At 46.0% G+C, this 26,494-nt stretch overlaps 1 long non-coding RNA gene across 1 annotated transcript in view; it reads right to left on the bottom strand.

Moving 5' to 3' along the window:
• Nucleotides 1-24,887: 24,887 nt before the first annotated feature.
• The window catches only part of LOC148220114 (uncharacterized), a 643,144-nt gene continuing 641,537 nt past the window's right edge, over nt 24,888-26,494 (bottom strand). The window contains exon 3 of the long non-coding RNA XR_015798850.1: nt 24,888-24,989. This is a non-coding gene — a long non-coding RNA (uncharacterized LOC148220114). The remainder of the gene's footprint in view (nt 24,990-26,494) is intronic.

Genomic DNA, 26,494 nt, shown 5'->3' with positions numbered 1-26,494 from the left:
GCATTCTCTGGGAACAACAAGGGTTTATCTGTGAAAGTAATGCAATTAGAGCTCAAGATATCTGCTTGGACACAGAACAGAACGTTTGCAATTTTGAAATTCATCCAAACGAGATTCCTGAAACAGTACTGGTATATGTAGGCAATGGATGTGCATGCTTTAGAACTGCTTGTGATAGTGTTTTCATAGAAAATTTGGTAGTGAATACTAAGAATCATTCAAACTTTTGAGTCTGTAACTTTACTAGGATTTCAGGAAGTGATTTTTCCTATGTAGCCCCATTTACTTCTCACCATCTTTTGCAGTCAAATTACACACTGATCCACCATCTATTGCCCACTCCAATTGGAATGAACCTCTCTCTGGTGAAGCAATTGTTGCTCCACCAAGATCTGATCGAAATTTTGGAGAAGATCAAGAAAAACAAACAGAAAACTCCAATAGCTGTTCATCACAATGTGGAAAAAATACATCGTGTTTTGGAAAGGGTAAAGACAGATGCTGAACACAGGTGGTGGGATACTCTATTTGGGTGGTCACCTACTGCTACAGGTGTCCTGAACAAAATGTGCCATCCCACCATTGTTCTCTTGATTTTGGTTTTAATTGGTTTTGTTTTATCAGCAATCCTATACATTATGAGTTGGAGAATAATGAAACGGTTAGCACAACTGGCATCTGTGACAAATGTATCCAGATCGGTTACTGTTGGCATCCCTAGGGTTATTGACACAAGGTTTTAAATAGGATAAAATATGATTTTTAACTAGAATTGATTATCTTCAAATTGCAATTAAAATTGTTTAATCAAAATTTTGCTTTAAAAATTTGATTTATTTCTAAACAAAAATTGAAAAATTAAAGAATTGAACAAATTGTTTAAGATTGTTAGAAATCAAAAATTGAATATAATTGATCTTTTTTGTTTTCCTTTTTTCTCCTTTTCCTTATCCTGTCCCTTATCTTTTTCCTACTTTCCTGTCTCTGTTTTCCAGGATATGCTACCAACTTGGACGAGTCCTGAAGACACCACAACTGAAGACTCCACCACGACTGTACAAAGGGGTGCTCTTGACGACAATCTTGAGTCACGGGGTGGTGTAAGGGTCGGTCCAAAGTTCCCCTCGATTTTGCCTCCCGACCGTCGCAAGGAGACCTCGAGGACCCCCACCCAGGCTGACTCCGAACAATGGTTTCCTGGCCTGGCCAAGGTGGATGCCCGTGACTGTGTGCTGTTGTATTGTGTTCACTGGACTGTGTTGTCATGGCACCAACCAGAGTTTCTGTTGTACCACCAACTGAGGAGTGCTTGACCGCACCTGTCTCCTGCAGCACCACACAATGGTCCATAAATCTTCCCACCTCTTGGCCAGAGGCCACTCGCTTTGGAGAAGGACTATAAAAGAGCGACTCTCTGAGAAAGACCCTTTGAGATCTCCCCACGCATGAAGACCGGTCTATCGGATGACCCGTGAGGACGCCCGTCTCGTCTGTTGGAAGCTATTTTCCTATCCCTTTCTTTCCTTCCCCTCTCCCTATACTTTGTTTCCTATACCTCTCCCACTTACCGTAACTGAGTTGTTGGCATTTGATGAAATGCATTGCTGTTGTTGAGTAAACTCATTTTCTGCTGTTGAATAAACTGATTTTATCCCCTGCACTTTGCCTGTTTGCACCTTTAAGATCAAAAGAACCATCATGACTCCCGCTCTTTATTAATAGTGGATTGTGAAAGCGGCGCCAGGCGTGGGGAAGGGCGGTGAACGAAGCCGCACAAGTACCGTGCTTGTGTCCACCACGTTACAGGCTCCTAGGAGAGGAAGGTGGCTGCCTCACACTTGCCTTCCCAAGTGCCCTTAGCAGTTGGAAGGAGAAAGCTGAAGCACTGCTGCTTGTGCTGCTCCTTGGTTCCCTTGCAGCCCGCTGTGGAAATATTGGCGGTCACTTCTAGGTGCCAAGTTGCAGAGAGCACCACGGTAAATGCCGCGCAGAAGGGAAATACAGGGTGCAGCGAGGAGCTGGATGTGGCTTACGTGCAATAAGTAGAAGGTGAACCTAGGCACTGCCTCTTCAATCTGGCCCCCTCTGCTCTGGTAGCATTTTTGCAAGTCGGCAAAGGGAGCTGCGAGTATGTAGAATGGAGGGCAGTGAGACGCCGTGAGTTATGCACCCTTTCAGGGCTGCTGACAGAGGGCTACTTTAAGAACGCCTTCTTCTTCCTCACGTCCTTCTCGCTTCGCTCTAGCTGCATGCAGAACACCACAGCGAAGGTGTGAGGAAGGGCACTGCCCCAGCTTTTGCCCTTGTGTGCAACAGCTGTGTGCTATTTTCCAAGCAGCAAGAGCGCTGAGAAGTGAAAGCAATTGTGAAGAAACTCGTTGACTGCTCGTGTGCTCTTCGCTGTGCTGCGCTTGCAATCCCAGTGCCCTGTGGGTTCGTTCTTCGCCTTCATTACCATTTAAAGCAGATTTGAACCCCTTGAAGGCTGGTGGGGTGAACTTCAAAAACTATGTGATGGGCTTGGAGAAGATTTCACCTGCTGCCGCTTCCTCACAGTTAGTACCATTATTGAAGTAGCCCCAGAAACACACACTTAGAGTGCGATAGCTCTGAATCCATGTGGCCATCTTCCAGAGAAAATTTAAAATCCATGAATTCCTCAACTGATCAACCCACAAAATGAACCGGATAATAGCCACAGTAACCTTAGTTATGAGACTCATGTTTAAAAAAGGGCTTGCAAATGGGAGAGATATAGCAGTGACCACATGGAAGCCAATCCAGGGTAACCTGGACAGCATGGTGTCACCTACCACAAGCTTGGGTAATTCAAGAACTGTTATGCCCTTTTCTACCCCTCTCTCAATGCCCTCAGGGAATGCCTCACGTTCCGGGCACCAAAATCTGTCTTGGTTTGAAAGACAGGTATGGTCTAAGGAAAGGCAAGAGCCCCCTTCCTGAGATGCAGAATACAACCCCCTCCCTTTTAATTATTTTAGGTCCAAATCAGAGGCCTTCAGGCAGGAAATGTGGGGATAAGAATAACAGTTCTCTACTGATATCTAACAAGGCAGAAAACAACAACAGCTATAAAAATTGACAACAGAACAGTATAACTAAGTTCCAGTCCCTTTTGGCCACAGGCCATCTCCCTGTGCTCAGTTACCGGTGCTGTGTGGGCAGGGCAGGTCCCTTGCAGTTGAAGCGGGCTGGAGTGACGGCGGCAGCGGCCCAGGGGTTAGAGGGATGGGGAAAGTGACTTCCCCCTCATGGTGTTGGTCGTGGTGCTTTGCAGAGCGTCCGGAGGTAGTAGGGTGAGGTGGGAGAGCAGCAGAGCGATGTCCAAAGGCAGGGAGCGTGGATCTCAGCGCTGGGGTGGCAGGGGAGATGCCAGATCTGAGTACGGGGCGTCCTCTCCCTCCACGAGCCAAACGAGAGAGTTTTCCAGCCCGCTCCCGACCCCCGTCCCACCTTTCCTTTTTCCTGTTTCCCGAACCCCTCTCTCCACCCACCTCCCTGCAAGAGAACATTACCTTAAGGTGTAGCCACTTAGCATAACAATGGGAGAAATTCCACAGAAAGAAAAGGGAAGCATTCAACCCCCAACATTATCCACCCCTTTGTTTCTCCCATACTAATATGCTATATCAAATTAAACCGTTACATTATATATACATACATGCAGTTAGAGACATAGGCACAGTACTATAGGTATTTCACCCTAAAACAAGGTTTCCTTGGGGTATGCATCGGGTCTCTCCACTCTTTTGCATCACCCGCCAGGTGCAACCTGGTCCCTGAGCGAATACAACGCCACAGATGGGATTGTCTTTGCTGGAGGCAGGATTCACCCAAACAGTTTTTCCCAGCATACCTCTCATGTGTACCACTGGAACCTTACCTCCATCTGATATTCCCAAGGGCTCAGATTGGGCAGGGTCTGCTTGGTTAGTGGATCCTCGGGTGTTCACTAACCATGTGTCCTTTGGTAGATTAATAATTGTTAATAATAATAATAATAATAATAATAATAATAATAATAATAATAATAATAATAATAGTTTGGTAGATTAATAATAGTTCTTCAAAGTTCCCCCACCCAGTGCCTTCAAGGTGGTTTTAAGCAGGTCATTGAACCTTTCAACTTTCCCTGCCGCTGGTGCATGGTAGGGGATATGGTACACCCACTCAGTGCCGTGTTCTCTAGCCCAGGTGTGTGTAAGGCCGTTCTTAAAATAAGTCCCACTGTCCGACTCAATTCTCTCAGGGGTACCATGCCTCCAAAGAACTTGTTTTTCCAGGCCCAAGATGGTGTTCCGAGCAGTGGCATGAGGCACAGGGTAGGTCTCTAACCATCCAGTGGTGGCTTCCACCATGGTCAGTACATAGCACTTGCCCTGGCAGGTTTGAGGCAGTGTGATGTAGTCAATCTGCCAGGCCTCTCCATACTTGCATTTGGCCCATCGCCCCCCAAACCAGAGGGCCTTCACACGCTTGGCCTGCTTGATGGCATCACACATTTCACAGTAATGGATAACTTGAGAAATACTGTCCATGGTTAGATCCACCCCTCGGTCTCGTGCCCACTTATAGGTGGCATCTCTGCCCTGATGACCTGAGGCATCATGGGCCCATCGAGCCAGGAACAACTCTCCCTTGTGCTGCCAATCTAAATCTATCTTCGACACCTCTATCTGTGCAGCCTGATCTACCTGCTCATTGTGTCGGTGTTACTCATTAGCCCGACTCTTGGGGACATGTGACATTTCTTCCACCCACTGCCCACCTCACCTGGTCTATCGGCTAGCTCCGGGAAGCCTACGTCGGTGAATGGCCCCTCCTCGGCACCACTCCGGAAGCCGCAGCAGGGGTGTAGCAACAGCTACGCCTGGGCGAGTCGTCGGGGAGGGATAAAGAGTCGCAGGAGAGACGTTTTATGGTTCTGGGGGAAGGGATTTATTGAAGGAAAAGGTAACAAGTCCGGAGGTTGGGAGGGGGAACCGCAAAAGGCAATTAGAAGGCGTTCTACACAGGCTTAAGTACGGGGGAGGAGCAAGGGGATGGCACAAAACTCTGGCCAATAACGGTTAACGGGGGGAGGTACAGAAGGTGGGGAAAGGGGTACATTGAGCCAATAAGGCAAACCGAGGGCGGGGATACATACAATATAACCAATCATGAATACAAGAGGGAATGCTTGACACAGAAACTTCTAGAACAAAGGGAGGGGCTACAAAGGATTGACATCCTGTGGGGCAGGCTTTAGGGTGAGGGACAGGGAAGGTTCCAGATAAAGGGGAGGGGTTTAGGATGACTGACAAGGACAAGGGCAGTAAAGGGAAAAACTATTATGCACTTAACTTAGGGGAAAGAAACTGGGATGAACCATCAACACAGAAGGAAAATTAAAATTAAACAACATAGCACAACAGACATTGGCATCTACTGGACGGACTTTCACAGGCAGCTTGTCTACCAGGGTGGCAATGTCTTTCCATTCATTGGCAGCCCAGATTGGTTTTCCCCTACTTTGCCAGTTAGCCTTTTTCCACCTTTCCAGCCAACCCCACAGAGCATTGGCTACCATCCATGAATCACTGTATAGGTAGAGGTTTGGCCACTTCTCTCTTTCAGCAATGTCCAGGGCCAGCTGAACAGCTTTGAGTTCAGCAAGTTGACTAGATCCACCTTCTCCTTCGGTAGCTTGTGCAACCTGTCCTGTGGGGCTTCATACGGCTGCTTTCCACATCTGGTTCATCCCCACAATGTGGCAGGAACCATCAGTGAAAAGAGCATAGCATGTTTCATCTGCTGGCAGTTGGTTATACGGTGGGGCTTCTTCAGCCCAGGTCACTTGTTCCTGTTCCTCTTCGTTGGCAAGACCAAAGTCTTCCCCTTCCGGCCAGTTGGCAATTATCTCCAAAATCCCAGGGCGATTCGGGTTTCCAATACGGGCGCGTTGCGTGATGAGGGCAATCCATTTCCTCCATGTGGTGTCAGTGGCATGGTGGGTTGAGGGAACCTTTCCTTTAAACATCCACCCCAGCACTGGCAGTCGGGGTGCCAGGAGGAGTTGTGTTTCCGTGCCAACCACCTCTGAGGCAGCTTGAACCCCTTCATAGGCGGCCAAGATCTCCCTCTCCCTTGGAGTATAGTTGGCCTCGGACCCTCTGTAGCTTCGACTCCAGAATCCCAGTGGATGGCCTCGCGTCTCACAAGGCACCTTCTGCCACAGGCTCCAGGACCGACCATGGTTCCCAGCTGCAGAGTAGAGCGCGTTCTTCACATGTGGTCCCGTCCTGACTGGGCCAAGGGCTACTGCATGAGCGATCTCCTACTTGATCTGGGCAAAGGCTTGCTGCGGCTCAGGGCCCCAGTGGAAATCGTTCTTCTTGCGGGTGACCAGGTAAAGAGGGCTCACAATCTGGCTGTACTCAGCAATGTGCATTCTCCAAAAGCCTATGGCACCTACGAAGGCTTGTGTTTCCTTCTTGCTGGTTGGTGGAGACATTGCAGTGATCTTATTGATGACCTCACTGGGAATCTGGCGCCGTCCAACTTGCCACTTTACTCCCAGGAACTGGATCTCTTGGGCAGGCCCTTTGACTTTGCTCTTCTTAATGGAGACTCCGGCTCCCAGCAGAATCTAAGTGATCTTTTCTCCTTTCAGAAATACCTCCATTGCCCTGTCCCCCCACACAATGATGTCATCAATGTACTGCAGATGTTCTGGAGATCCACCCCTCTCCAGTGTAGCCTGGATCAATCCATGACAGATGGTGGGGCTGTGTTTCCACCCCTGGGGCAGTAGGTTCCAAGTGTATCGCACACCCCTCCAGGTGAAAGCAAAGTGAGGCCTGCATTCTGCTGCCAGAGGAATGGAGAAAAATGCATTGGCGATGTCAATGGCGGCGTACCATTTTGGTGCCTTGGACTCCAGCTTGTACTGGAGTTCCAGCATGTCTGGCACAGCAGCGCTCAGCAGTGGAGTCATTTCATTCAATGCACGATAGTCCACGGTCAATCTCCATTCTCCTTCAGATTTACGCACAGGCCACATGGGGCTGTTGAAGGGTGAGTGGGTTTTACTGACCACCCCTTGGATCTCCAGCTCACGGATCATCTTGTGGATGGGGATCACAGCATCTCGATTCGTCCGGTACTGCCAGCCCAGGCAGGGTGTTCAACTGCTTAATGCCCTCTGCCGCCACAGCAGCTATTCCAAAAGCCCACCTGAGTCCCTTTGGGTCTTTGTAATAGCCACTCCTGAGGAAGTCTATGCCTAGGATACATGGTGCCTCTGGACCAGTCACAATTGGATGTTTCTGCCACTCTTTCCCAGTCAGGCTCACCTCAGCCTCCAGCAAAGTCAATTCCTGAGATCCCCCCGTAACCCCAGCAATTGAAACAGGTTCCTTCCCGACATGTCCCGATGGTATTAATGTACATTTTGAACCATTGTCAACCAATGCACTGTGTTCCTGTGGCTCTGATGTGCCAGGCCATGGGATCCACACCATCCAAAAGATCCGGTTTTCCCATGCCTCTCCCTGGCTAGAGGCAGGACCCCTCTAGCCCTGGTTATTATTTCTCTCCTGGGCATACATAGTGGAGGTTCCTTCAAGGGGATCTGACAGATCATCTTCCCTTCTGTAATACCCTGCACCTTGGTCATGGGAGGCTGAGGCTACCTTCACTTTAGTGGAGTTCCCTCTGTTAGTGTTCCCCTCCCTGAGTTGGCGCACCCGTGCTGCCAGGACAGAAGTGGGTTTCCCATCCCACCTTCTCATGTCTTCCCCTTGGTCACGTAGAAAAAAATACAGGTCAGCACATGGGGTGTACCCTCTCTCCCTAGGTGGGGGGCATTGGGCTCTGCTTTTGGGGTCCATGACTCGCACTGGTGCTTCATTGATCTTCCTCACCTCTTCCCTTATCTCCTTCATCTCCTCCTTAAACTCATCTCTGAGGTCCTTAACCACTGCAGAGACATGAGCCTGCATTGGGCCAGCCATCATACTCTGAAAATTCCTGAGCCTGTTGGCAACAGAACCCACTGTCACTTGGTTGGTATCAGCATTAATCATTGCAATAAAGGGGGTATATTGAGATGGGCCCAGGTTTGCCAGATTCCACAACCTCTTCCCTGTGCACCTGACCTTGTCAGGGTCATTGTCATGCTGTCCATCCCTTCCAAAGAGCACCTCCAGTACTGCCACTTCTCTCAGCTGTTGGATCCCTTCCTCAAGGGTATTCCAAGGCGTTCTCTGGTGGTGCTCCTGCATTCTTTCCCTGTGGACAAATCTCTCTCTCACACTCATTACAAGTCGCTCCCAGAGGGAAAGGAGACCTGTCTCCCTTACAAATACTTGGTCCACACGTGAGTCCTGGGTCAAGGCTCCCAAATTCCTTCCCTCAATACCATGCAGTTGCACGCCTTTTCCCCTAAGGTCCCAGACCCGCAGTAACCAGGTTATAAAAGGCTCACAACCCCGTCGTACAATGTCTTTTCGCAGGTTACGGAGACTCTCGTATGACAGGGACTTGGTGATGATCTCAACTTCTGGCTCCCCTGCTGGTTGTGAGGGGCCCCCTTCCAGACCCTTATTATCTAGGTGCCTTGCTTTCATCTTAGACTTCCTAGTTTCCACAGGGGCAACAGCTGCTGGCTGTGAGTGCCCTTGCAGTTCAGCTGGAGCCTGGACAGATGTAACATCTGTGGGTCCCACTGCTGCACCATCAGAGTCTCCCTCTTTAAGGCAGGGGGAGGGTTGCTCACCAGCTGGGGAGAGGTACTCCTTCAGCATCTGGCCCATCTCATGTATCTCCTTCGCTAGCACCCCCACCCATTATGGGTGGTTCCTTTCCAACGTGGGCTGTGGGGCAGGGTCAAATGCTGGGTTAATATCCGTAGTCTCTGGAACAGGGTCAGGCTCTGGGGTAACCTCCCTAATCTGGTAAACAGGATCAGGCTCTGGAGTAATATCCCTAGTCCTTGCGGTAGGTATCAGGGTCGTTATCCAAGTCAATCTCCCCTTATCTCTGAATGGTAGATAGAACAGGTTTAACAGGGATATAAGCAACACAAGCCACAGTATAATGTCATTAGCATTTAAAGCAGATTTGAACCCCTTGAAGACTGGTGGGGTGAACTTCAAAAACTATGTGATGGGCTTGGAGAAGATTTCACCTGCTACCACTTCCTCACAGTTAGTACCATTATTGAAGTAGCCCCAGAAACACACACTTAGAGTGCGATAGCTCTGAATCCATGTGGCCATCTTCCAGAGAAAATTTAAAATCCATGAATTCCTCAACTGATCAACCCACAAAATGAACCGGATAATAGCCACAGTAACCTTGGTTATGAGACTCATGTTTAAAAAAGGGCTTGCAAATGGGAGAGATATAGCAGTGACCACATGGAAGCCAATCCAGGGTAACCTGGACAGCATGGTGTCACCTACCACAAGCTTGGGTAATTCAAGAACTGTTATGCCCTTTTCTACCCCTCTCTCAATGCCCTCAGGGAATGCCTCACGTTCCGGGCGCCAAAATCTGTCTTGGTTTGAAAGACAGGTATGGTCTAAGGAAAGGCAAGAGCCCCCTTCCTGAGATGCAGAATGCAACCCCCCTCCCTTTTAATTATTTTAGTTTTAAATCAGAGGCCTTCAGGCAGGAGATGTGGGGATAAGGGTAACAGTTCTTTACTGATATCTAACAAGGCAGAAAACAACAACAGCTATAAAAATTGACAACAGAACAGAAGAGTATAACTCACTTCCGGTCCCTTTTGGCCACAGGCCCTCTCCTTGTGTACATTTACCGCAGCTGTAGGGGGCAGGGCAGGTCCCGCGCAGTTGAAGAGGGCTGCAGCCCAGGGGTGAGAGGGATGGGGAAAGTGACTCCCCCCTCACGGTGTCGTTCATGGTTCTTGGCCGGGTATTCGAAGGTAGTAGGGTGAGGTGGGAGAGCAGCAGATCGATGTCCAAAGGCAGGGAGCGTGGATCTCAGCGCTGGGGTGGCCGGGGAGATGCCAGATAGGAGCAAGAGGCGTCGTCTCCCTCCATGTGCCAAACAAGAGAGTTTTTCATCCCACCTTTCCTTTTTCCCATTTCACCCCCCCTCCCTCTACACACCTCCCTTGGAGAGAACATTACCTAAAGATGTAGCCAATTAGCATAAAATTGGGATAAATTCCACAGAAAGAAAAGGGAAGCATTCAACCCCCAGCAATGGAGTACACAGCGAAGGTGTGAGGAAGGGCACTGCCCCAGCTTTTGCCCTGGCGTGCAACACTGTGAGCTACTTTTCCAAGCAGCAAGGGCACTGAGAACTGAAAGCTATTGTGAAGGAACTCTTTGACTGCTCGTGTGCTCTTCGCTGCACTGCGCTTGCAAGCGGCTTTGTTCTTCACCTTCTGCCATCCAGACAGAGCTCAACTCCTGGGGTCAGTTTCAGCTCTGCCCAACAGCCTGTCCTCAGTTCTGGGGGCAAGCACGCCCTGTTGTCTTGGATACTGGTGCAAAGTCCCTAGCGAACTCTCACTCAGTGCAATGCACCCAGAAAGATGCTCTCGCTCGTCTTTCAAGGAGCGATTCCTAACAGCAGAAGCAGCAGAAGCACAAACTGGATGACGAGAAGGGACAATGTAGAACACGTCTCTGTCCTGGCACATTTTCTTGTGCGATATGTCCCTCCAGGTCTTCGGTCTTTGCGAATCTCTATGTACTGTGAGCGCTGCTACTTGCAGCTGAGAAGGACCATGGAGCTAGCAGCGAATTCGGAGAGGGCTGAGCATGTAGTCAAGGAGCGAGAAGTGCCCCTGCAATGCAGTGTTAATAGCAGCTTCCTCGTGGTGGGGGCGAGGTCCGGCCACAAGACCTTCTCGTCCTGGCAACAGATCTTTGTGAATGGCGTAGGCAAAAAGCTTTCATTTTCCATTTGAATTGTGAGAGAGGCAGACTGTTGTACGGAGCTCTGAGAACAAAGGTGCACGCCCTAGGCGGGCTTGGGCAGAAGCAGCGTTCTCGAGCGCTTGGCTGCTGGCACACTGCTGGCTGTGTGGCCCTGCCTCAGAGGCTTCTGGCCGCCGGGGACCCAAAGCGGCGCCAGGCGTGGGCGAGGGTGGTGAACGAAGCCGCACAAGTACCGTGCTTGTGTGCACCACGTTACAGGCTACTAGGAGAGGAAGGTGGCTGCCTCTCGCTTGCCTTCCCAAGTGCCCTTAGCAGTGAGAAGGAGCAAGCTGAAGCACTGCTGCTTGTGCTGCTCCTTGGTTCCCTTGCAGCCTGCTGTGGAAACACTGCCGGTCACTTCTAGGAGCCGAGTTGCAGAGAGCACTACGGTAAATGCCGCGGAGAAGGGAAATACAGAGTGCAGAGAGGAGCTGGACGTGGCGTATGTGCAATAAGTAGAAGGTGAACCTAGGCACTGCCACTGCAATCTGGCCCCCTCAGTTCTGGCAGCCACTTTTGCAAGTCGGAAAAGGGAGCTGCGAGTATGTAGAATGTAGAGCAGCAAGATCCCGTGCGTTATGCGCCCTTTCAGGGCTGCTTGACAGAGGGCTACTTTAAGAATGCCTTCTTCTTCCTCGCGTCCTTCTCGCTTCGCTCTAGCTGCATGGAGTACACCACAGCAAAGGTGTGAGGAAGGGCACTGCCCCAGGTCTTGCCTAGGCCTGCCTGTGCTGCACCTTTAGCTGCACACCAGAACAATGGCATTTCTTACCCTCAAGGTAAAAAAGGCGTTCGTGAACCCTCAGGAATGGCAAGTGCCTAGGCATAACGAAGAGAGACCACGTATGAGGGAGTCTTTAGAGGATTCCTCCCCCATGGTGGGGGTGTATTCTCATTCTCGTGCTGAACTGAAAAGTCCCGGCATGGCAAGTCCGGCCTGCCTTGTGCAGAGACGGACACAAATGAGGGGCTAGGATCCTCAGTTCCGGAGCTCTGCTTCCAAGTGTGTGGGCCACCATGAGCCTGCAGCTGCCGCCGAGGACACTGTGGATTGTGGATGTGGCTGGGCCGGCTGCCCGACCCCCATTGGTCTGACAGCTGCAGGAGCGGCAGCTGAACGGCATCGCCTGAGGGCCCCATGGGGGGCAGGGAGAGACCCAGGAATGACCCCGAGCGACACCGGAAGCGATATCCGTAGGGCCCGGAAGGCCAGCAGTGGAATCGAGTTTCACGGGTAGGAGGCTGCTAAGCTGCTTTGAAAGCTGGAGCTCCTCTGCTCTAGGACAGACTGGAAGAGCTGTGGGTGTCCAATCTGGAGAACAGAAGGCTCCAGGGAGACCTTCGAGCTCCTTGCAGTGCCTGCTGGGGCTCCAAGATAGATGGGGAGGGACTTTGGAAAAGGGTCTGGACTCGCAGGACAAGGGGGAATAGCTTCAAACTACCAGTGAGCTGCGGTAAATGGGATATTGGAAAGGAATTCTTCCTTGTATGGGTGCTGAGGCCTGGCACATGTTGCTCAAAGAGGCTGTGTGGGAGCCCCATGGCAGGAAGTGTCCAGGGCCAGGCTGGAGCAGATATGGAGCAACCTGGACTAGTGGAAAAGTGTCCCTGCCCATGTCAGGATGTGGGAAGAAGATAATCTATCATCTCTAAGGTCGCTTCCAGTCCAAACCATTCTGGGATTCTAGGATTCATGGAAGGCCCTTTTCCAAGTGAAGTGTTGTATCTCTTGGCTCCCAGCTTTTAGTTGCCAGTTCTTCTGGAAGCAGGCCTCGCCAAGCAGCTGTGATGAGCCATGGCTTCTCAATAGGACGAGTGTGATATATTTGCAGAGAGGAAGGCTGCAGACAGAATTTCAAGGCCCAGGTAAAACAAGCAAAGGATTGAATAAAAGCCAAAGGCTGGTTGTGTTAGTCAGTTTGCTGGCTGTTGAAATGGCCCCAGGTCATTTTCAATATTTCTAATTTGGATTTGTTTGAGTAAAAAATGAATGTGTTACCTCCAGCGTAGGCTCTCCAATGCATCTCCATGTGCTCCCATCTCTTTGTTGTATATCAGGTTCTATTAACTGAAGACAGAATCATAACACAGTAGTAAAACATATAGAGGTGTAATTATCCAGCTTCAGGAGTTTTCAACTCTGCTGTTGACTTTTCTGGTAACTGTAAGCAAGGCAACACGATCCAGTTACTCCACTTTTCCTCACTGAGGAAAAGATGATCTTTTTTTTTTTCTCATTTTGAAAATAGCCTCGATTGAAGAGAGTTATGCATGTGGCATGTAGGATTCATTATTTTACCTTTCTCTTCTGCTGTCTTTTGCGTACTTGTTTTTTTAAATTTTTTTTTCGCTGTTCTCCATTCAGTAGGTTTGAAAGAATTCTAATTGTTGAGATGATGGTTCTTTGAAGGCTCACTTAGCCCACCTTTTGGGTGAAGGAAAGAAGAAGACAAGGTCCTCTAAGAAGACTAAAAAGCATACTTTAAAGCGACATTCAGAGATGTCTGCTGATGCCATGCAATTACCATGTAATCAGTAGAAATGTGTTGGAAAAACACGCATCAGTGACTTCACAAGAAAGCCACACTCAAGGCAGGTAAAGAACAGAAGCATAAAACCCCAAAGGTACTAAATGGACAGATTTTCATTGGGAATGAGCAACTCCTGAATTCTTGGTTCTAGAACTAGGGGCTTGTAATAAATAGACTGTCTCCTTGCCAAACGTAAATTTGGTGTAATGAACTGCTCACTGCCCGTTGAAGTGCAGGGCTAGTAGACTAATATATGCCATGGCAGGCATATTGTATGGCTTTCCTGTTAAAAAGAAATTGGTTTTGCTCATAGCAATCTAGATATGTACCCAGTCTGACACCTATTTTTTAGGCTATATTTCCAAGTAAATGGCTTCCCTGATGATGCAGTAAGTTTATGTCATGAACAGGAATGAAGTGATTGCATGCATCCTTTTTTACCCTAAGCCAGCTGCTGAATAATGAGACAGAGACTCTCACTGATGCCAAGGAGCGCCAAAGCTTTTGGGAAAAGCACTGGGCAGATAAAGCCTATTCCCACATTTCTTGCTAGCGTCTTCTTCGAAGTTCATGGGTTTGTTCATCTTTTAGAGCTGTTCTAGATGTCTTTGTAGTTTACATGTACTAAATGTAGCAGGTATTGCTTTCATGCCGTCCTAATAGATTTGAAGTTGGGATCTACTGAGGCTTGAATGTCTCAGAAGAAGCAACGTTGATTCTTTGAATTCTGTTCTTGAACTTGAGAATGATACATATGTAGTTAATGAATTAATTAAATCGAATTCACTTGAATGGGAAAATTCTCTTGTTCATGTAGGTTTTAACTTGGGAAATTGATATTTGAGTTCTACTTTTCATTGTTGTTGCTTTTCGGTATTTTTTGATTGCACAGAGAGCCGATGTACTGACCAAGTATTCTGTGAAACTGGAGGAAATGTCCTTCCTCTTGGCAGATGATGTTCACAAGCTCATAACACTAAGGCTATGGTAAATGTTTTACCTGGGGCAAGATAGCAGTCTGAATATTCCTAGAATGTCTTTCTTTCCCCAAATGAAATTCATTTATTCTGCCTATCAATCACTGAAATATAGAAGAAATTTCTACTTGGCAGGGTATTGGTTATCATTTGTGTTCTTTTCTCCCCTCATTTTCTGTAGAAGAGACAATTTTTTGTCTGTTTTTGCATGTTGTATGCTGCTTCTACTTCTGGTTTTATTTTTTAATACACAGAATGTAAAGAGAGCACTGCTGGATAATGAGAGGGCAACTGCCAAGCTACTCCTGAATCGAATGAAATCAGAGCTTGAGAAAGAAAAATGGCATCAACTGAAATGGCAAGGGAGAGTCAAGGACTGGAAGCTCATGCAAAAGAGGTGTGTAGTTCAGAGTTTCAGGTCAGAAATGTGGCAGTCTTCTTTTGGACAATGAGCAACACAAAGTGGCTAGTGTTCACTTTTGGTTTCTATCAAAGTAATACTTGATCATTTTTTCTTTCTACATGATATCACACATGATATCACATATATCATGTGATTCCATTTTACATATCTACTTTCCATCCTGCAGAGAATTTATGGCAAGTGAAGAAATACAGAATCCCCCAACTGTGAATATGCAAATAGAAAAGTTGGTAAAGGAGCAGATGGTATGCAGTGAACAGAGACTGAAGGTTTTGCAATATATCGGGTATGGCAAAAGAGGGTATAGCATAAAGGAAAACAATTGTTGCTGGAGTTAATGAAGGACTTGGCTACAAAATGCATTTATTCATCACTGCTATGCTGCTATACTGTCAGATAGTCTGTTTATGATTCAACAATTCAATGGGACAACAAGTAAACAGCAAAGCAAACCTAACTTCCGAAATCACTATAAGGGCCAGAGATTAGGTTGGATCAAAACAGGTATTCTCCTAGCATTGTTTACAAACAAGTCAGCATGTGAAACAGAAGGCACAATCTGGTTTGTGCCTTGTTTTGGGCATGCCCGGAAGAAGAACATTCTGATTTCACATATGGGAAAAGAAATGTTGACATTTGAATGAGATTGTTCATACCCCAGAAAAGGTTGCTTTGGAAGGTTGTGGAACTCCTGTTAGGAAACATGGCTTACAAGTCCTTTCCGCCAGGAGACAACAGCTGCAGAATATCTGGGTGTGCCAGTGTTGAGAGCACCAGCAAAGATCAAAGTGGAGAAGTTGGTGAACAATGGCAGTGGCCTGGGGGAGACCAAGTGGGGTGCTGGCTGTGGGACCAGGTGAGTCCTGACTGATTTAGGAGACGTGTGATGGTCTGTGCCAGCAAGCGGAGTAGTGCTGTGGCCTTGGGACACTGCGAATACTGGAATTCAGTGGGGTCACTGGGCAGGCTGAGTGTCTGAGCTGCTGGAGGGACCCACTATATCGACATGTAAACATCCAGTCTCACTCCTGCCAGCCACAGAAAGGAGCAGGATGTGGCTGCTGGCGATGCCTGTCATGTAGTGTATATGTGTGCTATCCCAGCCTGCTGGGAACACTTCTTCTTTGTGACTGCTTGGGCTGAGGGAGAGAAAGCAGTGGTAGTTTCTGAGGTTTCGAGTTTGCTTGAGTTTCTCAGGCTGTTTCTGGAGCCACCCAGAGTTGTCTTCCTTGAAGCATTTCAATTCCTGGCAATTTTGAAAATTCAAACAGACACAGCCCTAAGCTAGTTGATCTGACTTCAGAGCTATTCTTACGCTGAGCTGTTGGATGATCTGATCTCCTGAGATGTCTTCCATCTCAGTTTATGACCTGGTTCTTGTGAAAAGTAGGATCTTTTAGCCTGGAGAAGAGAGGTTTCTGGAGAGACACTATTGTGGCCTTTAAATATGTAAAGAGGGTATAAGACAAATGGAGAAAGACTTTTTAGGAAGGTTTGCAGAGACAGGACAAGGGGCCATGCTGTCAAACTGAGACTAGGTTTAGATTGGCTAAAAGGAAAAACTTTTCAACAATGAAGCTGGTGAGACACTCAAACGGGTGTTCCAGAGAAGCTATGGATGCCCCATCATTGAGAGTGCTCCTTATCAGTTTGGCTAGTCTTGAGCAATTTGATCTACTGTAAGATCTACCTGGCAAGGAAGTTGGACTAGATGATCTTTAATCACAGACTGTTGTATGATTCCGTAAAGACAGAAGGCAATGAAGCTCATATATCAGATTTTGGCGCAGACATATTTATTATTTCTCACTTTATGCATCATTGCAATGACAACTTGTTAGCTTCTGAAATGATGAGCTGAGATTGTTTTCCTTCCTTAGTTTCATTTTCCCTGTTATTCCTTCACTCTTGGACTTTTTTTTTCACCATATTTCCTCTTTCAGTCAACTGCCCTTAAGTATCACTTTGCTCCCCACCTGGCTTTTTTTTTTCAATGACATCTTTTCATTGGTTCGTTTTGGGCCTTTGCTGCTTGAAGTCCAGCAGCCCCCTTGTCTGAGCATTATGGAGCTTTCTTTACAGCTTCATCACTATGCAAAAAGCCATAAATTACTGTGTTCCATCTCACATACCATCAGGTATCACACTACTATTCCATCTGCTGAATAGCTGGTTGGCGTACATAGACCAGCCAAATACCAGGAAATCCAGATGGCAGCAAGAATCTTGTAGACTACTCCCGATGTTCATTGAAATTCTGGAGAAGTCGCGTGAGGTATCACATTCTCTTGAAAGAAGTGTATATCATCTCAGACATTCTAGAATGGGCTATTAATATTGTCATGAGTTTCTGGCTAGACTTCTTAGTATGCAAATTCAAATGATGTGAAATGATAGAACTTCAAGAATTTTTTTTTCCCAGAATCGAAGTATGATGGAGTTACATAGGGAGAATCTTAATCTTAGTTATTCTATTCCATCTCACATCATGGCTGGGGGCAGGGAGAAGGGAGTATCTTTGGGGGACAGTGGCTTCCGGTGTAGTCAGTAAGCTGGGCAGAGGAGCCATCAGGTATTGTCTGTTGTTTGGGGGGGATTCATGTGAACTCTTCCTTTATTGTACCCTGCCACTAGTATTGTTGCTAAAATTGTTTCTTTTCTCATCCAAGTGACAAAATCAGCACACTTAATGAGGGATGAAGAGGGAGCAGCGACCTCAGAACAGGAGGAAGAAGAAGCAGAGCCTGCTGTCCTCCAGAAGAAATAAACACTACCAGCCAACTTTGCATCATCTGTGAACTTCCTGGGCATGTACTCTATCCCCTTGTCCAGATCACTGATAAAGATATTAAACAGGACTGGGCCCAAGACTGAACATTGGGGACCAACTGGATAAACTCTATTTCCCACCACTCTGTGGGCCTGGCCATCACGCAGTTTGTCAACCAGCAAACAGCCCACCCACCCAAACCATAAGCAGAAAATTTCTTCAGGAGAATGATGTGAGACTCATTGCAAAAAGGATCAGGGAGATGCCTAGGAAGAGTCTCAGGTGAATCCAGGAGAGTATAGTGGAGGACTATTCAGTTTTCCAATCAATTTGCTTAAAAAACTCTACAAATCCGCAATAAAAAATCAAACAAACAAACAAAAAAAGGAGACCAAAGAAACACACAAAATAACCCAACTAATAATCCACAAAGAGACAAAAAAGCCCACAAAAAAACCCACCCTAAACTGAAAAAAACTCCAAACCCAACACATGAAAAAATCAGGGTGAATGTTTTTAGTAACTTTAAAAATAAAAAAACAAAACAAAAAAAACCCACAAAGTCACATTTCTAAAGGTGCTGTCCCAGCCTCTTCTCTAAGCAGGGAGGACATCCAGAAGTGGAGCCAGTTGGAAGAAAGCGGGACAGGGCAGTGCCTGGGCCATTGTCACAGGACGGCCCTGTGACTGCCCCATTGCCAAAACCTGGACACATAAATCAAACACAGGTATGCACATGTGCTTAGACACAGCAAAAATATATTTGTCTGAAAAGAACACTGGTCCATTTATATCGCGGGAAAGAGCATAATGCCTCGTCTCAGCTTTCTTTTCAGTCATTACAAATGTTTCGAAAATATAGGAGTGCAGAAAATGGAAACATCCAAGATCAACATGAGGACCAATAACAAAGATTCCATTTTTCAAAGTGCATTGGGAATCCTCTGCAGAAATTGACTCAGAGCTCTAAGATTTACAAAAAAGACCAAGAGTATTGGAGTCAATACAACACAGTGTCTGGACACTTCAGCTGGTTGCCTTGATTTCTCAAATATGATGGAGGAGGCACCTTAGCAACTACAGCTGCCAGTTCTCTCAGGGCCCTGACATGCCTCTGGGTGGGTCGCATGGTCTTGCATGCTCAGGTTCCTCAAGTGGTCTGAAAGCTGACCTGCTACTATTGCTTAGAATCAAGTCCACCAGTCCAATAACCTGAGAGATGTGGAAATAGTGACTGGCAGTAAAAATTGAGACCAACACTTGTTGAGTACCTCAGCCTTCTCCTTGTCTGTTGTCACTAGTCCTGTCTGGCTTATAGGGGGGGTGGGGGGGAATAGGGGAGGTGTGATAGGTTACTTTTCATCTTCCTTTTCCCACTGAAATACCCGTAGGTGCCTTTATTATTCTTATTTTTGGCATACTTTTCCAAATTCAGCTTCAAGTGAGCCTTAGCTATACTGATCCCATCCTCACACACTCATGTGTTACCACTGTATTTTTCCCATGATTTGTCTCTCTGTGTATTGTCTGCATATTACCTAATTGCATCACATCTATTAATTTTCCATAACCTTCTGGCTTTGTTTTCAAAAAAATCCTTTTTGAAGCTTTTCACCTCAGAAAATCAACTGGGAAACCCAAAATCCCCGAAATTCACCCCGAAGTCCCCTCTGGGATGCCCAGCACTCACCTGGCAGCTCCCAAAATTCCACAAATTCACCTCAAAAATCACGGGGAACCACCAAATCCCAGGGCTTCACACCAAAATCCCACCTGCGACCCCAAAAATCCCTCAAATCACCCCCAAGACCCAGTCCTTCGAACACCTCCCAAATTCACCCCAAAATGTCTCCAATCCCCCTCAAAACACACACAGATACCCCCAAATCCACCAAATTCTCCTGAAGACCCATCTGGGACTCCCAAAAATCACCAAAATTCCCTGGAAAATCCACCTGCATCCCCCCCAATTCATGCCAAAATTCTCGCACGACTCCCAAATGCTCACCTGGATACCCCAAAATCGACAGAATTCACCCCAAAATCTACCTGGCATCCCCAAAACTCACCTGAGAACCTTAAAAATCACATGTATACCCTAAAATTCACCAAATTACCCTCAAAATTCCCCTGAGATCCCTAGAATTCCACAAATTCCCCTTAAAATTCTCCGGGGACTCCCCACATTGCACAAAGTCACCCCTCTACTGGGGTACAATGCAAAAATGTGTATTCTATCACGATCTATTAAAATGTGGGAGGGGTGGTGATCCTTTTCTCTGTGGGAGATATCCTCTGCCTATGTGCCATCTGATAAGATCAGGGGGATGATCATCGTTATCTTTTCACAACCCATCCTTCCTCCAGAAGACAGATTCTGTTAATGGGCCATTAAGTCCTATTGTGTGACTGATAAGATTACATCATCCCATTGGGAGATGCTCCAGCCAGGGGGAGGAGCCAAACATTTCCTACCTAGATAAAAACTGAGATTTGGAACACCAAAGCAGTCCTTTCCACTGCATCCCAGAGGAAAGTCGGACCTTTTTCCACATCATCGCAGGATCTTCGGAGAAAAACTGCACCTTCTACAGGAGCACTGCTTCAACTGAACCACATCTGTCATCCAGGAGTACTGCAGCCACCATTTATACGGACTGCTACCAACACCCTGACTGACAGGGTGTCAGGTTGTATTTCTGACTTTGTAGCTGGTTTTTCTTTTACATTATTGCATGTATTTTATTTTTTCTCTTTTCTCCTATTAAATTGTATTACTGACTTGGAGTCTCGCATTGGTTTTTCTTTCAAACCAACACACCCCCAAACCTCGCTACCCGGGATCCCCCAAAATTCCACAAATTATCCCCCAAACTCAACCTGGGACCACTCAAAACTCACCTGGATCTCCCCAGATTCCCCCCCCCCCCCCCCCAATTCACCTGGGAACCACCAAGTCCCCAGAATGCAACCCAAAATTCTCCTGGGACCCCAAAAACCACCAAATTCGCTCCAAAATGATTGGCAACTTTACACACTCCATTTTCCCACAAAAGGTTCTAGAGCCCTGTGCGCTTCGTATACAAACTAAAGGGAAAAAACCTTTCTATTCATTCACTGCAAAAAGACTTCCTATTCCTCCTTCTTTTGGACGAAACTGCCTTCACTTTCAAACTTATTCTCTTGCTCACTTACGTGCATAATGCTTAGTCCCTGTTCTGCATGCTCATTTTCTTCACTTTTACAAGGAATCCACTCTTCATCTTCTTCTTCCTCTGCTTCTTCCATTTCCTGTGCCAAGATCACCTGTTTCTCTGTTAGATTTGTTTCTCCAGCGGATTTTTAACAGCTGTCCCTATATTGTGGCACCGCTCACTCGAGAGAGGTGATTGTCCTGCTCTGCTCTGGGCTGGGACAGTGCTCTCTTCAAGCCCTGGGGGCAATTTTGGATGCCACACCGTCAGAAAGACCTCAGGCTATTGGAGAAATGTCCAAAAGAGGGACACAGAAATAGTGAAGAGGCTGGAGGGGAAGCCATACAAAGAGTGGCTGAGGGCATTTGGTTCAGTTGCAGAGAGGACACTGAGCTCACACCTCACTTGGGACCTCTCAGCTCATCTCAAGGGCAGCACAGGGACAGCTTTGTTCTCTGCTCTCTGCGGCCAGGGACAGGAGCCAAGGGAATGCCAGGAGCTGTGTCAGGGGACGATTAGGCTGGCTGTCAGGGAAAGGTTTTTTTCCTCAGAGGCTGGTCAGGCACTGAATAGGTTCTCCAGGCAATGGGCACAGCCCCAAGACTGCCAGAGATCCAGGAGCGTTTGGTCAATGCTCTCAGGGATGCAGAGGGTGGGACTGTTGGAGTGTCTGTGCAGGGCCAGGAGTTGGAGTTTGACGATCCCTAGGGGTCTCTTCTGACTCAGGAAACTCTCATCATTTTCCCCTCTTTCCTCTCCTTGCACAATGCTCTCAGCTTACCATTCCACCGTATGTTCCACTTCTGAAACCTCTGCTACTTCTTTCCAGTTCAAGCACAGTTCTACTGGTTACAATCCAAAGATATATAGATTGAAAAACAACCAAAAAGAAACACCTGTTTGGAATGTCGTGGTCTTATTTGAATCTCGAACTATGACGTCGAGTGGGCCTTGCAAGTTCTAAAAGCAAAACAACAACAAAAAACACACACTACACCGTTTTAACATCGGGATTTGCTTTCTTCTAAGAAATCCATTTCCCTTGTCAAAATGGATCTATTTCAGTAAGAGATCATCTTGAATAGATCACTTACTATCTAAAGAACCTGGATCACTCAAATCCGTAATGATAAGCCTGTTACCTTGTCGTTTTCTGTTCCAAAGGCAAATGAATTTGCTCAAGTGCCGTTTCTAACAAGGACAGAGTTCAAAGTGTGGCTCTGAGAAATGTTTTGCCTTCCCTCTCCTATCTCTATCAAAAGCACTTTCTTCAATGGCAGAAACAATACTTGATATAGTCTGAATTTTAAAGGTCATGAAAATTTTCTCAAAAGTGAAAAATTAATATAGCAGTCAGGTTTTAAACCAACGGGAATTTTTGTTTTACCTGTTTGAAGATTTCCTTCACACCAAAATGCTGGCTGATGGATACCTAGAAGAAATCAATTCCCACAAAATGCTTCTGGGTAAGCCATTACGTCTTCCATTACAATTTGCTTCAGTGTCCCGTTCCTGTCCAATTGAAGGTCCCTGTTTAAGAGACTCAAGTACGGAGAGAAATAAAATTAAATATGACTACAGTGCCTTTAAATCTAAATCGAACTTCCTGATCAATCTCATAAAACCTTTAGGCTAAATGTTGCCATTGATCTGTTTCTACTGAACACAATCACATCCTGGCTTGTTAGAGAATAGTTCATTACAAAGAAAGAAATGCACAGAAGTTAAAATATTTCCAAAGAAGCATTTGACATCTTTCCTTTTGGATGCGGAACCATTCCAACACTGCTTACATAAGAGGTCAAATTACTGTCTTCCATGTTAGTTCTGCACTCTGCTCAGCGGAGCCTTTCTGGTTTATTTGCCTTTGACTTGGACATAAAGCTGAGTCTTGATTCAAGAAAAATGAATATTCACACTTGTTTTCATTTACACGGACATTGGCTTGGTCTCCTAAACAAAGAGAATGATGGGGAATTTATGTAGGTGTTCAGATAGGTAACATTCTCTTTCTGCAACCTGGCATTGTATTTTCACTTGGTCTGTTACCTCTGGTTTGTTTTAACGGCTCAAATTATTAGGAAGAGTATCAAACCTCCAGCTCTAACCACAGTCCCACTGCGAGGTGTGTGAAGGTATGTGCATCTGCCCCTCAGGTCCATATTGCTCTTCTAATGTGCCTCTGATCGAGCATGTAGGAACGACCTCCTGGGTGTGTGAACAGTGCTGCTTCCTCTATGGCTTCAGAGCTGCTGCTAAGATCTTCAGGAAGGAGAGCGGTATTGTACCAATTTTTAGATGGTTTTTAAAGTTGCAAGTGCTTGGCTGTCTTAAACGTCTGAGTTCCTAGAACTTTGAATGAGATCAAATCTATGAGTGAAGAGATGATGGTGCAGACCAACTTCTGATTCCGGTGATCCGAGAATCTGTGCTTCTACTTTGACCTTCTGAATAAGGCATGGATGTGATGGTATGCACAGTAATACTGATGTGCTATGGTTTTTGAATGATAGCAGTGTTCCTTTGTCCCATTCTAAAACCGTGGGCGTTATTTGCCTTAACCTTGTTCAGTAGGGACATTATTCTGTATTGTTACATGAAGTTAAAAGCACTCTTTTTCCATACCTTCACATAACAGCATTAAAACAAGGCCTAAGTAGTACAACCAATGTTCAAAGATGCTCTACCTTTTAAGTTGACGATACAAAATTCATACCTTGTTCTAATTTGTTCTCAAGAAGAAAGGGTGTTCTCCAAATACACCTTCAGCTCTTCCTCACAACTCACCGTTTTCTTTTTTTCTAAAATTGTATCCAGATCACTTTCATCACCTAAGGCCACATAAAAAAGCTAGTGAAAATGGTTTCATGGTTACTAAAATCTCCCCAACTATTTTGGATTCAAGGAAGTTAGTTATGCACATATATTCTACACCCAGAAGAGAAAGCTACCTCAGCAAAATTCATGGCCTATGAAAATCTTCCTAGGTAATGAACACCTCTGACACCGCCACCCCAAGTTGCTTGTTGAAACAATGAGAAACTCACATCCAATCAGACTCTAGACCTACACAAGATCTCGTAATAGCAACTTGCAGCCACTTTGTACAGAAAGCAGCAGTGATCTCTATCACTGTTGCCATACCAAGAATAAGACAGGACTGTCCATTCAGCGTGAATCAAGCAGTTAGCAAAAATGCACCTGACAGAATGAAACTGAAGAGTAGAAATTCCCATCTAAAAGTCAAAGATTACATTTTTAATTTTATAGCAGGTATTTTGAATTTCAGAGGGCTCTTTGCATTAAGAGCTCCTGTCTTTATAGCACACCCTGGTTTTTATGTTTCTACCTGTATTATGGCCATTTAGCCGTCACCTCAAAACCACTCCAAAGAAAAACATTCAAGTTAACAAGTTCTTTCTAAACTGCTGGAAGGTGAAATGAATGAGTAAGAGGATATGGAACATGATAAAAGGCTGCCTGGAATTTTACGACTCGTATCCAACATGGCATCTTCGATCTGGAGAGTAAAAAAAATCAGTCTCCAAGTAATCTGCTAAGAATGCGGATTATCAAAACTTCTGTTTATTCTGGCACCATAAAGCACCAAATCACATTCTATAATTTATCCCTTTAGAAACAACTGCCCGACTTTTTTTATGTATAGAAAAGATTGGAAGACATTTGGGAGATCATTTCCAGCTATTCCTAAAGTCTGATCTTAAGCAGACTGGGCCATACATCATTCATCGCTATCATATGTATTTCAGATAGAAATGATCATAAAAATACAATCTATTTATATTACAAATAATAAACACAAGAATTATGAACACTTCCACATGAAACTCTTCCACACCAAACTGTTTCTTTGGAGTGTTTTGTCACACTATGGACCTCTTTCTAATGTGACATCAGTAGCCTACCACGCAGAAAGCATTGCAGGTGGGAGCGCAGGAAGAACAGACTAATCCCAAGGAGTGATGAAAATATATGTCATCAAATAAAATAAACGTACATCCACATGCTCCACTTGTTCTTCAAACCTACACATTAGTTTCTCAGTCATCTGAAGCATGTTGGAGTGCACAACTTCAGCATCTTCTGCTGTGCAAATGTTCATATCCAACAGGGTCATCTGAAGGAAAAGCAGAACAAATTATTGACATGTACAGAAGAAATACTGTGTGGCTTTCAGAGAGCCTGGCTAAACCTAGTGTTTCTTTTCTTGTGATGGACAGAGATAGATTCAGCCTCCTACATGCCATATTAGATTAGTAAACAATACCATCTGGTTGGACACAAAGGGAGAAATTGAGGCAGAGGTGGAATTTCTTTCCCAAGATAAGACAGATTTAGCACAAGGGCTGAGGCTCCTTGCATCTTCCACATTCACGTAGGACAGCACTCCCTTCATTACCGGCATTTGTTACGGATTTTCCCCATTTCAAGTACAAATACCAACTACTGCTGTGAAACCAAAAGGATGGCTTACTTTATGAACAGAGTAAGGCGGAGGTTAAAAAGGAATTCCACTTGTTATCTCAATGTTTGACCCATCCTCAGATGCATTTTACTGTAATGACACATTGGACCACGGCTATCACAGCCAAAAGCTGTGGCACTCAACTTGCACATCTGCCCTTTCTCCTCACATTTGCCCTCGACCAGCTCATACTGGATGCTCATTTTCTCCACGCACTCCACATTAGGGCTGTCTGAATGCTATGAAACAGACCACAGTCATAATTCCCATCTTTCATAGTGCAGTGTGACATGGAAACATGACAGAGGCCATGTGCTGAATCTCAGCACACGGAACAGATCCCAGCAGTGCCTGCAGACCTTTGCCTACAGACACCAGACACTACCAGCCAAAGAAATCAAGACATTTTCATACACAGCTCTTGATCATTATGCTTCAAAGTAGCAAGGTACTTACAATTGCTACCAACTTCTTTGCTACCATACAGGCTACAAACATCCCAACAGGATGTGCTCTGGAGCAAGAGAAGGCAGACACAGAGAGGGAAGGCATGCTGCAAGGACACAGAGAAAGGAAGTATCTCCAATACTTCCCCTCTTCTTCTCATATTTCCCCTCTTCTTCTCCAAGAGTTAAAAAGGAGTATTTTTGTATGATTGAGAAGGGATCCATGTCAAAATTAACTTTTGATTTCCCCCAGATTCATTCTAACCAAGCCAGTTCCTGCTAGATCTCACCATGCACAGTTGTTTGTACTGGCCAAAGGAAAGCCATGCCACAGGCAGCTTCTTTGGTTCTTACTGCCACCTCCAAGCAACTGAGAAGGGATGTGGGAACACACGGAACAAAGAATAGAGCAAACATGCACTCTCAAAGCAACTGTTTGCCTCATCGTTTCCAGGGAGAAAAGAAAATATTGCTTGAATTCCAGACTGTTCTTAGGATTTCCTGACCTACCTAGACTTTTGTTTCAGTTCTCCAGAGTTCTGCACCATTCGCTTCCATTAGATTTGGCACGTGTTGGAGGCAACAAGGTGCTATCAAAGTAGGAAACAAGAGTCAGGTATCCTAAAATACAAACCAGTCAGTACTTCAAATATAAAATTATGAATCAGAATATCCATACTACTGGGCTTTCTTTTATTTACAGCCATCTTG

This window comes from Sturnus vulgaris, chromosome W, assembly GCF_052056855.1.
Source record: "Sturnus vulgaris isolate bStuVul1 chromosome W, bStuVul1.hap1, whole genome shotgun sequence".
NCBI lineage: Eukaryota > Metazoa > Chordata > Aves > Passeriformes > Sturnidae > Sturnus > Sturnus vulgaris.
Note: the sequence above shows the minus strand (reverse complement) of the source record. Positions and strands in the feature narration are given on the sequence as shown.